Consider the following 14,320-nt stretch of genomic DNA (forward strand, 5'->3'; position numbering starts at 1 on the left):
TTTCAATTTTAACTAGATTAGTTGTGATGGAACTAATGACCATATCACTACAATTAAAGAGATGAAAGACATTTAGTGCACATATTCAAAACAAATAAAATCAAAGTGTTAAATCAATACATTTTGAAATTAATAGATCGCTAAGCTTCAAAGTCATCACCCATTGTGCATAATCTCACATTTTAATTCCATTATTCTTATGGGGCAAATCCACACATCCCAAATAGCACATGTTGGCTTACAAAGAACTCTAATGGTACTAAATTAATTATAAATTTATATAAATAAATAATTAATAAATAATTATAATGTAGAACCAATTTATCAATATGTCAGTTTAGTTTCAGGCAAACTCAAGCACAAAAAATGTTTAGAAACATTATGACATGCCATAGAATAATTCTAATCATATGAATTATGTCAAAACAAGTTTCTATCATTTCTATAATCAATGCATAATTGATTACAAATTATCAAAAACTTATTCTAACTAAGTCCGAAACTCAAAACTAATTATATAGATTATGGACCATAGCTCATGGAGCATTGAGCCTAAAAAAAAAATAGGCCCAATTGGCCCACCATGCGTATGGTCACCAATACACTTTCCCCAAAGCCTGCCAAGATTATAGTGGATGGTGATGCAGCCATCATGTACAGCGAATAGGATGAATAGTGTTGTATACTATTCATCTTCTTCCTCAGCCTGATTTGTGCAGAAACTTATTCTATGCATCCAACTCCGAAAGCTCATATTTTCCAATTGACTAAGCTAAATCATGCATATGATATATCGTTGGAAAGCTTATAAAACATAATTTCAATCAATAACTATATCACAGCATGAAACAAATATTATATACATAAAAAATGAGCCTAAAATCTTGGATTCATGCAGTGTTCATTTTCTCGATTCTACAGAAACTCATTCTGCGCAACCAACTTTGGAAGCCTATTAAGTTCTAATCTACTAATCCAAATCATGCATATAATATATCATTGGAAAGCTTACAAAACATACTTTCAATTAATAATAATATCACAACATGAAACAATTTATATGCATCGAAATTGAGCCTAAAGTCTCAGGTTCATGCAGTATTCATCTTCTCTGTTCTGCAGAAACTCTTTCTGTGCAACCAACTTTGGGAGCCTATAACTCTCAAAATACTTAGCCAAATCATACATATAATATAGTTTTGGAAAGTTTAAAGAGTGAAAGTTGCAAATGATACTAGTTATACAGTGAGAAATAGACATTATACACATCAAAATTGGATCTAAAATCTCCAATTCATCATGGGTTCATACATAGAACAAAAATTTGTGTTTGCAATTTCTCTCAAATGGCTTAACGGATGAGAATGAGATTTTGTAGGCATGTAGATCACCATATGAGGAATAAATCTATCTAGTTGGATTAATAAAATAACAACTGAAATAAATTCTAATAAGGGCTGAATATATCATGCAATATGATTCGGTTTGGATGGTTCTAGCATGCTTATTGTGATCCTAGATCAGAGACCCATGACAAGGGTGCAAACAAGGCCGTGTAGGCTCTGATACCACTAAAAGAAATTTATGAAATAATATATATCTTGAGTATAAGAAACTCAAAATATGCGAAAGCTGTTTGATTTGATCTTATTTGACGACCCAGTTGGCTCAGCTGCACGATTCACAGCTACTGTTGATTTTCAGTGACAGGAAGAGGGCTACCAGAGTCTTCTAATGGCATTCACATCTTAAATGTCCAAGACCTGAAGGGTGGTCATCTTGAAGAAAGTGAAGGAGAATTTTAGATATGTTGTCTATTATGATATATGATCGACATATATTGTACATTTATAGAGGCATGTTCCACAAACTTAACTCTCTCACAATCCTATAGTTGAGAGTTATCTGGGATTCTCAACCTCCACATAAGATGTGATTGAGTTGAGAGTTATCTAGAAGTCTCAACTACCACTTAACCTCCACTTAGGATAAGATTGAATTTGAATCCCATGTGGACATATTTTGGGATTCTATACCAACATTAACAAATCATAATATGATTGCATACAAAGCTCCAATATCTCTACACTGGCTTCAACTCTTTTTATTTTCTTTAGATAATTCCACCCATGCAATTAAGGACTGAACTACCATAGTAGATCACTAAACTCTATTGATCTTTTTCTACATGATAAAATTATTTTAAAAATTTTTAATATACTATATTATTTTAATAAAAGTGTATAATGTGTATCTATAGGCCTTAATTTTCATTAATATTATTATTAATATACTATATTATTCTAATTACTTAATTTTCATTAATAGATTATTCTTATGTTACTATAATGGGATTTGATTATAATTAGGTGATAATTTTATTTGATATCATTATTTTACTTGATTTGTGTTGCACTGATCTTAAATTTCAATAAATTATATTTTTCAAAACTATCAATAGTATTTACTTCATTTACCTTTCAAGTAATATTAGATAAGTGTTTCTTTTATTAGGTGACTGTGCCTTGCACGAGCTTTTTGTTTATTAATATAGATATTTATAAGATAATATGCAAATGTTTATCTACCTTTACAATATTGATATGTCATTAGTTTCATCTTTATTTGAACTACTTCAAAAAACTCAATAAAATTTACTAAAATAAAAATGACCATTAGCAGTATTTTTAAGATCCATTATAGATTAGAAAGAATGTCGTAGATATCTTTATCGATATTTTTGTGGTATTTTTAGTATTTTTAGAAAAATATGTGTCTTTAAAGTTTCGATTCTATCATATATAAGTACCTTTAAGATTTCAATGTCGGTATTTTTTATATACTGATAAGATATATTATCCTAGAATTAAAATAAAGGAAGAATTCAAATCAGTGATCTCTTATTTGAATTACAAACTCTTAACCTCTAACTTATAGCTTATTTTATTAATATATATATATATATAATTTAGTTGATTTATTAACATACATTTATGTCATTAAATAAGTAATACTAAGAATATATATATAAATAATAACATATTTTATGAGATCAATATGACTAAATCAAGCTTTATATAAAAAATAATAATTTAAGTTTTAGTGATAATTTTTAAAAATTTTATAAATTATAAAATTATTTATTGATATATTAGTTAAATGCCATCATAGTAGTTCTGATTTTTCATACTTGAAGTAATATGCCATAAAATACAAATTTATAGTAGCATTTATAATAAAATATCACTAATAAAAAATACTGATTAAAAGATAGCAGTATTTTTACCAAAATGCAATAAAAAAAAGAGATTTTAGTGATATATAATAAGAAATATCATAAATAATTTATTATCAAAAATTATTTTTATTGTAATGATTGTTGATACATCTTAATACCACTTTTCTTTCCAAGCACATGTGCGATCACTTAGCCATTAGCGACCATAGTTTCTTTTATTGTTTATATGACTTGATAGATATATTTTAAATCCTATGGGAATAAGACATTGGATTTTTTTTTTCTTTTTAAAGGCAAAAGGGGCAATAAAGAGAAGGGAGGGGTTAAAGAAATGGATGGCTGTGAAAGATCACTTTGTAGCCTTGTGCAAGTTATAAAACGTGAGCACTATGTAAGAGATTTTCCAATGTTATATATAATATAAATCATGAAAAATAAGTTATTTTATATTAAAAATTTATTTGATAAGAATATCCCATGTTACTTGGTAATGCAAGACTCCAGTTCAAAGCAAATGTGATTGAGGTTGGACTCCTTCCGATCCAGAAACTTAGCACCAACCTGGGGACTGGGATATCAAAGAGAACCTATAAGAGAAGTCCACTCTCATCGGAGGTTTTTTGGTAGAAAATTTTCTGATACTTAAGTCAGCCAGAGCTTGAGAATAATAGAGAAAAGAGAGTGTGAGAGAAAGAGAGAGCAAGAGCACAGGGGTATTTTCTAAAGTTGAGCTTATCTGAAGGTCTCTTTATTACCTCTTTATATAGAGGTGAAGCTGTAAGTTGTTATATTGAAACTTAGTAGGCTGGTAGGTGCTAATTCTCCAGACTGATAGGACTTAATCTAACAGGCTATTTGGATAGAGGATCTATTTATTAACCTATGAATTAGAGTTGTTAGTCATAGATGTCAGTTGCAGATTATGCCCACATTCTAAAAGTTATTGAGAGATTCCAAGGATCGCCCATATGGATAAATAAATGATGTTTTAAGGTCAGTGCTGAGTCGAGGTTCTATCTTGAGCCAGTGCTCATGCGGGTTACAAGTTTTATCCCTTATCATCGATAGGATCTCGACCTTTAGATTGATAAATGTCCTATTAGGAGATTGGACAAGAGCCAATGACATAAATTTGCTTCACCTTGGTTCCTTGGGCCTTCCTTTTGTATCCGAGGTTGCCCATTAGCGAGTGCTTGATTGTAATTTGAGAAGATATCTATTCAAATTGTGGATAACTTCCACAATATGTGCCCCCACTCCCGAGTCTGAAGTGACTTTATCGCTTCGAATGAAAGGAGTAACTAATCACTAGATTGGTCTTCAATTGCTAACCCAACCTTCTCTTTTGGACATTTAATTGACAGCATTCAGTAGAGAAAATCTTAAAGCAACATTAATATGTCACTTCAAGAATCTCACCATTCTTATGAGAGATGGATGGCTCAAGGCATTGCACCATAATAATTTGAAGAGGGAGATCCTAAAATCATCTTTAGGCTCATTGGGGTCTGCCATGTGTCGTACATTGGTAGGTCCCTCACCATATCTTGCAAATCACCTATGCGACTCAATCTAGGAGTGGTATGACAAAGAAGTACATGATTCTATAGCTCTGATGCATGCGATGTGTCAAAATTTGATGGTGCAAGGCTTGAATCTCAATCATCGAAGAGTAGTATAAATAGATCTTTCTTCTGCCACTTTTTTTCTTTTTTTTTTTTCTACCGTCATATCCTTGCTTTCTATACCAACTGCCCTTGCCATCACCATCGACTGAAGGAGGATTTTTTCATTGTTGCCATCTCCCTCAGCATCGGTGACCTTCAAACTGCAATTTCTGATTTTTCATTTTGTTTTTCTTGCTTCTCTATCAGCTTTCACTTGCATCATTTTTCTTTTTCTTAGTTTGATTTCTCTTTTCCTCTTCTCATCTCTTTAGGTTTTTTTTTTTAGTAGCTTCTTCCTCTCCATGTCTTTCGATTGTGGTGAGGTTAGGGGTGAAAGCCTTTGTGGTAGCCGAGATTCTTGATCGCTGCCTCCCTATATCAGGCTCAAGAGAAACTCTTAGATCACTGATAAGTGGTATAATTTTATATTTATTTTAGATATTTTTGATAATTTATGGTGCTAACATCTTTTAAAAAATTTAATTTCATAAATAAATTAGATTTTCTTATAAAAATAGATAATTTTAAAAAATATAAAATTAGAACATATTTATGAAAATAGATGCTGATTTAATTGAAAAATTTTAAGTACCAAAATAATAAAAAATTATTAAAAAATTTAATACATATTTTTTTTAATTTTTCAGACAAAAATCAAAGCAAAAATCAAGCCAAAATACCTTAAAAATAAAATTTATAGGCTTCGATGTACGGTGGACCGGTCGTTGGGTCCACAGAAGTAATGGCGCGGTCCATTAGAATAGTTTCACGGTGTTTGGCACGGCTCACAAGTGGACGGAAGAAGTTTTTCACGATCCGATGGCTTAAAATGATTCTGAGGGAGATCAGATGGTCCACATTAGTTGTCAGTTGAGAAAAGAATTTTTGGGCATGATCAGACGGTCGAAACTCGATCCATAGCTCGATCCAATGACTGTTGTTCATCCCGACTTTGAATAGAAAATCAACTGCACTAATCAACACTCCAGATTCCATCAAGCATGCGATCAGATGGCTGACAGAGTTTTCGACCCTGATAAGGAGTGTAACGTTGATTTTTGATCAGATCTGGGTAGTCCAAGTGCAATCCGACAGTGAGAAAAATTTCTATAGGTATTATATGAATTCTAAGAATTTTAGGACTCCTTTTGCTATCAGAAAAAGATAAAAAATTCACCTATAAAGAGAAGATTTGGGAATAAGAATAGGGAAGAGAGAAAAAATCGATAGAAAAGTAAAAAAAATTAGAGAAAAAAATAAGAAAGATTTAGAGATCCAAGAGAAAGGATGAATATAGAGCTAGAGATCTTGATGTGTAGCTAAATCCCTTCAATCCAAGAGTACGATGAAGTCTGTAAATAGATTTTTATTTTTTTTATGTATTTAATTTTTATGTAATAAAATTATAGTTTTATTTGATATCTTTTTTTTCTGAGATATTGATCTAGCCTACATGTCCTATACCCTTCACTGATGTGCTGTGATCTCTAGATACGGTATATGCCTAGGAGAGATAAATCGTGATATATTAGATTAAATCTTATATCTTGTAATTAAATTTAGATAGTTTATACTCTAATCAGATAGGTCATGATCTACAGATACAGTGCATACCCCTTAGAGATAAGCTATACTAATATCCTAATCATAAGAATTAATATTGCAACATAAAAAAATAAATAAATTTAATTTGCATGGTAGATTCAAAATTTCTGAGTTATCTCACTGACTTATTTTTTACATAAATTAATTTATATTTATAATTAAATTCTTGCTATTTTATTTTTTCTTTAATTCTTTTACAATCAATTCTCTTTTATTTTTTTTTCAAAAAAAAAAAAAACAATCGCCCTAGATCCCCATGAAAATGACCCTGACTCACCCTATCTATATAGTTTGAGTTGATTTTTATTTTTGACCACCTACGACAGCAATCAAATTTTGGTGCCGTAATCAAAGATCTAGGCATGATTGTTTTTTAGTAAATTTTTTTTTTTAGTCTTATTCTTAGTTTCTTTTTATTTGTTTTCTAACTTGCTTAGTTCTTTAGTCAAACTTACTTTCTGCCGAAAAGAAAAAAAAAATATCTACATTGACACCTCATAATCTGCTTAGGGAATTAGATACTTAATGATAAAATCTAAAAAATAAAACAAATCAATTTACTCTTGACTAATTACCAAATCTGATCACCTTTTCTTCTTGCATTGCATAAGTCCATAAAATATCTTAAGGGCACAAATCCTAAATAAGATAAGAGGAAGATTTCATCATCCTTTCTTGACCCACAAACCATCATCCTGCATATTGCATTGACCTAAATCTTAACGTAAAATCAATTAGATGTTGGCCCCTAAGGATTCTCGAGCTCAATAGGATGAGGGATCCTAAGAGTTGGACCGAATTAGGAGTAGTCAGATTGACTGGTGTCTAGAAAAGTAATTCAGAGACTACGTTTTGAAGGAAGGTGATTATTTAATTGATTCTATTCGCTTATCTGGCCAACTCAGTTGGTGTCTAAGAAAAGCAACGAGGGGACCCCCACCAACCTTACACTTATCTGGCCAGTTAAGTGGCTAGTCTTTTTTCTGAACTGCTCAAAGATAATCTTGGCAGTTAGGAGTTATCTAGATCTAGAGTTACCCTTAGCTAGGATTGACCGCATAACTTGATTACTAACTTACAACTATTAATCCTAATTAAAACACTCTTCTCTATCGTCTCTCGATTTAGGACTCCTTAAGATCTCATCTTTAAAATTCTCTTCTCATCTATCTCTCTTTTCTTTTCTCTTGAAAAAAAATTATAAAAAAAACTGAAAATTCTCAATTTTTTTTGGATAAAGATATCTGGTCGATTAGTAAGAATAGATCCAAACTTTGTATTGAGTCCAGTAGACCTTAAGCCCACCATGGGTGAACCCGAACATGAATCTCGGGTACTGAAAGATCTTTGCTACCCAGTTGGGTCAGTCCAACCCTCATGTATCCAACTACCACAAACTGATGTCAATTTTAAAATGAAACCCCGGATCATAAACATGCTTCCCAAATTCACTAGAATCATGGATGTATATATTTTTATGAGAAAATTTGAGAAAGTATGCACCACGATGCGGCTTCAATAGCTCACTGAAGATGCTGTAAAATATAGGTTGATCAACTTTGTCTTCAAGGATAGTGCCAAAAAGTGGTTATACAGTCTTCCTAACTAATCCATAGCATCATGGGAGGGTTTTGTTAAAGTATTTCTGAAAAAAAATTTTCCCCACCATAAAACTGCCAAATTTAGGAATAAAATTTATCAATTATCCGATGAGACTTTTTGGAAGAGCTTTGATTGTTTTAAGAACTTTTTGAGTCAATACCCACACCATGAAATAAAAACTTGGAGACTGTGCTAAATCATTTATGAAGAACTAGACCCAAACTCTAGAATCATGTTAGAATCAATATGTCAGGGTCAATTCATGAACAAAGAGCCTATAGAAGCCTGATAATTTTTAGAGAACCTAGCAGAAAAGAGCCTACAATAAAAGATTACTAGGAAACACGATAGACTCACACCTTCAAAAGGGGATGTATATCAAATTCAACCTTCTCTAGCTAAAAAGGCAAAATTTGCATCATTGATCCGTAGGATAGAAGCCCTAGAACTCAAGGAACACACCCAAGTGAATCAAGTTGCAACATCCACTTACAATGGGTGTAATGCCATAGATCGCATAATGGAAGGATGTCCTTTCTTGATGGGTCCAATCAAGAATGAAGTAGCACAGGTGAGCGCAGCCTATCAAAAATCCACAAATGACCCCTACGCACCAACGTACAATACAGGATGGAGGAATCACCTCCATTTTTCTTGATCACAAGGGTTAAACTCAAATATATCTGCCTTCACTCAGTCCAACCTCAAATTCACTCAATCATTAAATAACCCATCAGGTTTCAGTACTGATCAAAGGCTTAACTCGCTAGAAAAGAGTTTAGAAATCCTAGCAAAATCGACTACTAACACAAACACTACACTAAATAACTTCATGCAGACCATGGGCTAGCTTTTAACTTCCAACATCCAGGCTATTATCTATTTAGAGATGCAGTTAGGTCAATTAGCCATGGCTGTGAGTAAAAGAGAAAAAGATAAACTACCGAGTCAATTCGAGGCTAATCCTAGAATCCAAAATAATCAAAGACCACAACAAGGAGCCTAGATCAATCAATTAAATATAATTCACACCTTAAGATCTGAAAAATAAATAGACAACTATGTCGGTACAACTGAAGATCAAGATGACCCATTGTCTAAACCATCTCATGAGTAAGTGATCGATCAAACTGAGTCTCAAGAGCCAGATAAGTCTAAGGAGTCAACAGAGATTAACAAATCACCCAAGCCACTTGTAGAATACACCTCAGGATTTAAGTAATTCGAGACATCACCCATCGATCTTGTAGCTCTTTTTTCAAATAGACTTAGGTCAAACAGATATTCAGCCCATATGGATCAAATCTTAGAGATGTTTAAACAAGTGAAAGTAAATATCTCTCTACTAGATATAATCCAACAAATTTTCACATATGTCAAATTTCTCAAAGATCTATGCATAAAGAAGAAGACCACCAATATTTCCAAAAAAATCTTCTTAATAGTCAGTGTGAGCTCATATCTATCGAGCCACATGCCTGTTAAGTACAAAGATCCAGAGTCTCTGACAATCTCTTGTGTCATTGGGGAAACCATCATTGATAGGGCCTTATTAGACTTAGGGACTAGTGTGAACATCTTACCTTATTCGATCTATGAAAAATTGGAGATAGAAGAATTAAAGCCTATAACAATCATATTGCAATTGGCAGATCGATCAGTAAGGGTCTCCAAAGGAGTTATGAAGGATGTGTTAATCAAGGTCGGCAATTTTATTTATCTTATAAATTTTATGATTCTCGAGATTGAACCAGTATCTAATCCAAAAGGTCACATCCCAGTAATCTTAAGAAAATCATTCTTAGCAACCACCAACACCCTCATCAATTGCCGCAATGGACTCATGAAGCTCTCATTTGGAAACATAACCATTGATCTTAATATTTTCAACCTTGAAAGCAAAAGGGACCAATTCATTGATGTAAACCTGATCCAGGATGAGATCTATGAGATCATTGACCTAGAAAAAGAAGATTTTGACTGTAATCTCTGATCAGATCAAAAATTTAAAATAGCTTATGAAATTTCTCCACCTAGTGATCAGAGAGTTCATTCATAACGGCAATCACCTATCGAATCACTTGTAAGGATGAATTTTCTGAATGAACCAATTGAAGAAATTTAAGTCCAGAAGGTTAATGCCCTGCTTGATTCACCTCACCCATCTTACCCACTTGAATTTGTCAATCCAATATTTGATATAGGATAAGTGAGGTAGAATTAGTATGGTCTGACTGAAGATGATAAATTTAATACTTTTTGAGAGGCAACCCAAATTTTTTATTTTATTTTAATTGATCTTTATTTTTTTTAGAAATAATATACTGCTCTATGTGAAAGTATCTATCAATAAGTATGGTCTGGCTGCAGACTTGAAACTTAGCATATTTTGGGAGGCAATCCAGTTTTAATTTTTATTTTTACCTTTTTTTTATATTTTTTTGGGTTAATCAAGTTTTGCTTCGTGTCTTTTGTAGGGATTTGAGGACAATATTGACTAAGTTGGAGGGAGAATTAATTTTGAAAAGACTTTTTGAATCAGGTGACATCTCTCTTTTTCTTTCTCTTTTTATGCACCTTTTAATTTTTCTTACTCCATTGAGGACAATATTGATTAAGTTGGAGAGAAGAATAAAGAATAAAAATTTTTAAAATTTTTAAGTCCTCAAGTAAGTCAGTATTTAGTATTTAAGTACTTGATTATATTTAAAAATTAAGTTAAATTAAATATTTTTTTTAAAAAAATTGATGTACAGATCAAAAAGTTTGTGAGATATCGAGAGATCAGGTATTAAGAAAACTCAATAAAGAGTTAAGTTTATAATTTAAATAATTTTTTTTGAGTATTTTTAAATTTTTCTATCAACATCAAAAAAGAGTTTATTTCTCATAGACTTATGTAGGGTAACAATACATTTTTTCATATATTTAAAAAAAAAATTTAAGTACTTTATGCTGAGTAATCGGGCCTCTTTACTTAAGCAAGTATTGAGTTTCGCATCAAAATGTATGAAAGATAAAGAAGCTTTGTTGTAAAGCTAGTTTTAACTCGTAGCTTGTTTGATTCGAGTAAGTAGATCTGAGAGATATTTTATACCTAATATCCTAAATTCATCTGATTCGAGATTCATTGGCTGAAAACTCGCTACATAGGTCAAACAAAAAGCTTAAGGGGTTAAGACACTCAATAGTGGAACAACGTTAAAAAAAAAATCAATAAATGAAGGATGAAAGTAACAATATACTTATCCATATGAATGTTAATGATTTGGAGATAAAGATAAGGATAATTTAAAAAAGTTCAAAAAAAATTTAGTATTTTTAGTTTAACTCCCATATTGATTAGTATTAATACTCCAATGACATACCTCACTCACACTCTACTGAACATCAATGGCCTTTTAAAAAATTATTTGATGAAATTCAAAACTCTAAGTTAAATGATACTTAACTCTAAATTCTTTATTTACTCAAGGACGAACAAAGTTCAATCGCCATGAGGTCAGTTCTTCAGTCAGACTCTGGTCTCCAAAATCTGATGCATGGGTAACCTTATGCATGAGTTTAGAGCTTTTTAGGATCTGAGCACTAAAGAGTCATGCTTTATTGAGAATGATATAGGAAGGTTTCGTTCTCAGTTCTCCATCTCCTCGATCTTCTAGCTCGAAGTTACAAATCGGGATGGCTACATGATTGATGCCCTAAAGGATCAAATCGCATCATATGAGGAGTCATTCTGGGCCAGTCTTAGGCTTCCTCTCCATCCCTTCATTAATAAACATTCTTGACTTCTATAAGGTCCTTTCGATCCAGATCACCCCGAACTCCACTCGGATGGTCATTACTTTTATCATTCTTTGTAACTGACTTGGCATCACCTCGAGGTGTTCTCTTTTTAAAGCATTGTTCACTTTGAAAAAGCACCCCTACGGGAGAGGGTGGTGGAACTTCTCCTCTTAATTAGGGTGCAAGTTTATTATTGGGCTCCCTTCCTTAATCCATGATTGAAAAAGTCATTTCTTCTTTATGTCTTCGATTCGATCCTAGGGGTTTCGTTTGATTTGGGGTGATCCCCACTTGTCTCCTAATAAAGACAAGTCTGTCCTTTCAAAGATAAGAAAGATTATCAGAGTCTACTTGATGTTAAGATACCTAAGCTAAAAGAGCTGTTGATCAAGCAGAATTTCCACGATGTCGGCATTAGCTCGACATTTTCTTGAGGTATGGTCAACGTCTTTTCTGATTTGAAAGAACTTTATGGGTTACTTGCTAGGACTTGAACTAACCACTTTCTCTTTGATTTTGTAGTGATGAGGCCGACCCTTTCATCTATCAATTCGGCTCTAAGAGAAAGATGGGTTCTTCAAGTGGGGAGTTTTCATCAAAGAAGTTGAGGAGTACCCAGTCGAGGATTCCTACCCTTGCCCTGGTCCCGATGCCATCCATGAGAATGTCAAGCGTTGACCCTATAGAGATCAAGGATGAAGTGGTGGTGGCTGAGCCATTGTGATTTACCACACCGATGACTTCAGAGTCAGCTCGAACTCCATCCCCACCAGCTGGTCAGACCTTAGCCCCTCCTTCGATAGTTGGGCGGGCATTATCCCCACCTTGTCCCACCTTGTTGCAGCTATTTTCCATATTGCCAAGTAGGTCAACGATCAAGAAGGCCCCTCCTCATTTGGGAGTGAATAAGGGTTCACTATGGTAGTGAGGAGAGTGCGGAGAGATGACTCTATGCTTTGGAACCACCAGCTTGCTTGAGAGTCTTTGCTATTGGTCGAGTGGTCGGAGAGAAAGACCTATCCCTTGGAGGAGATTGTTGGTTCTTTCTACATTGACCTCTTCGAGGTAAGTTTTTCATCATTCGTACTTACTTTCAACTTTTGGCCATGATCACTGACTTTGCTTTTTCTATATAGTTGGTGCATGACATCACCGTCCTCAGTGAGGGTTTGGTCAGTTTAAATCGAGCAAAGCTCTCTCTAGAGGAAAAGCTCAAAGCATCTGAGGCTTGTGCGAAGGCTGTAGATGAAGTGAGGTAGGCTATCAAATAGTTAAGGTAAGCCACCAAAGAGGTAAAGAAGACCACCAAGAAAGAGGCCTCTCAGGTCAGATTTGAGCTCCTGGCAAACTCATGAAAGAGTTGGGGCCCTAGAGGGCCTAGTGGCCATTGAACATGGAGCTGCTAGGGTGCTTTTTCTGAGGGTAGCCGAGCTCGAGGGGATCCTGGAGCTTGGAGAGGCAACAGTCAAAGCTATCGAAGATAGGGTAGAGCTGATCAAGGCCAAAGTTGAGGATAAAAAAATGAAAGCCTTTGTCGAAGCCAAACTTAAGGGCATCGAAGAGTTTAAGGCTTCGATGAAGTTTTAGAATGAGGTCATCGAGAGCTCTTCGGTAGCCAACATGTATGGCTTCAAAGCCTGCAAGTGGCACTTGGGTCAGATGCTTCCTAAGTTAAACTTGAGCAGTCTTCATCCTAAAGATAGTGACAATAAGGGCAGGGCTTGCTTGTCAGACAAGGATGAGCCTGCCCTAGACAAGGGCAAGCCCATCGCAACTAAGGACCTGGCTCTCGAACTTATCGTTGAGGATGCTGCAAGGGGCCCTACTGAGGAGATCGTCGATCTACCACTAAGCCAGTGCCTGAGGACCTTGACTAGTCATATTTGTACTTTTATTTTTTTTCTTTTTCAATGATAGCAAACTTCTTGTAATGGATTTTTTCTAATGAAATGAATTTCTTCATTATCTTTCGATGCTTGTGCTGAGTGACCCTTAGTCTCCAACATCGGTCACTTGCCCAGTCAGCATAGTCATTGCTTTGGTTAACCATTCATAAGGCAAGAATCTTTGGTCTTGACTATTAGGAAAAATACCTCGAATTTGATCCATAGGATTGAAAATCTAGATGCGGAGAAGTCCAGCTCGAAGAGCACGTCGTCAAAAATCCAGAGATGTGGTGCAGCAGGGCATACAGCGCATGGACCAATGGGGCCCATAGTGCATAGGTCAAAAGGTAGGAAACGGACACAAGCCTGCGAGCGTGGCCCAGCCAGGTGCGCAGCCCAGCCAGGCCCGCAGCCCAACGTGCAAAAGCATGCAGGAGAGTGTGGCCCAGCAGGTAGGCGAGCCCAATGTGGGTGCACATGGGTCGGCCTAGCAGATGTGCAGGTGCAGCCCAACGCCCTTCACATGGTTCATGCGC

The sequence above is a fragment of the Elaeis guineensis genome, chromosome 14 (genome assembly GCF_000442705.2).
Source record: "Elaeis guineensis isolate ETL-2024a chromosome 14, EG11, whole genome shotgun sequence".
Classification (NCBI taxonomy): domain Eukaryota; kingdom Viridiplantae; phylum Streptophyta; class Magnoliopsida; order Arecales; family Arecaceae; genus Elaeis; species Elaeis guineensis.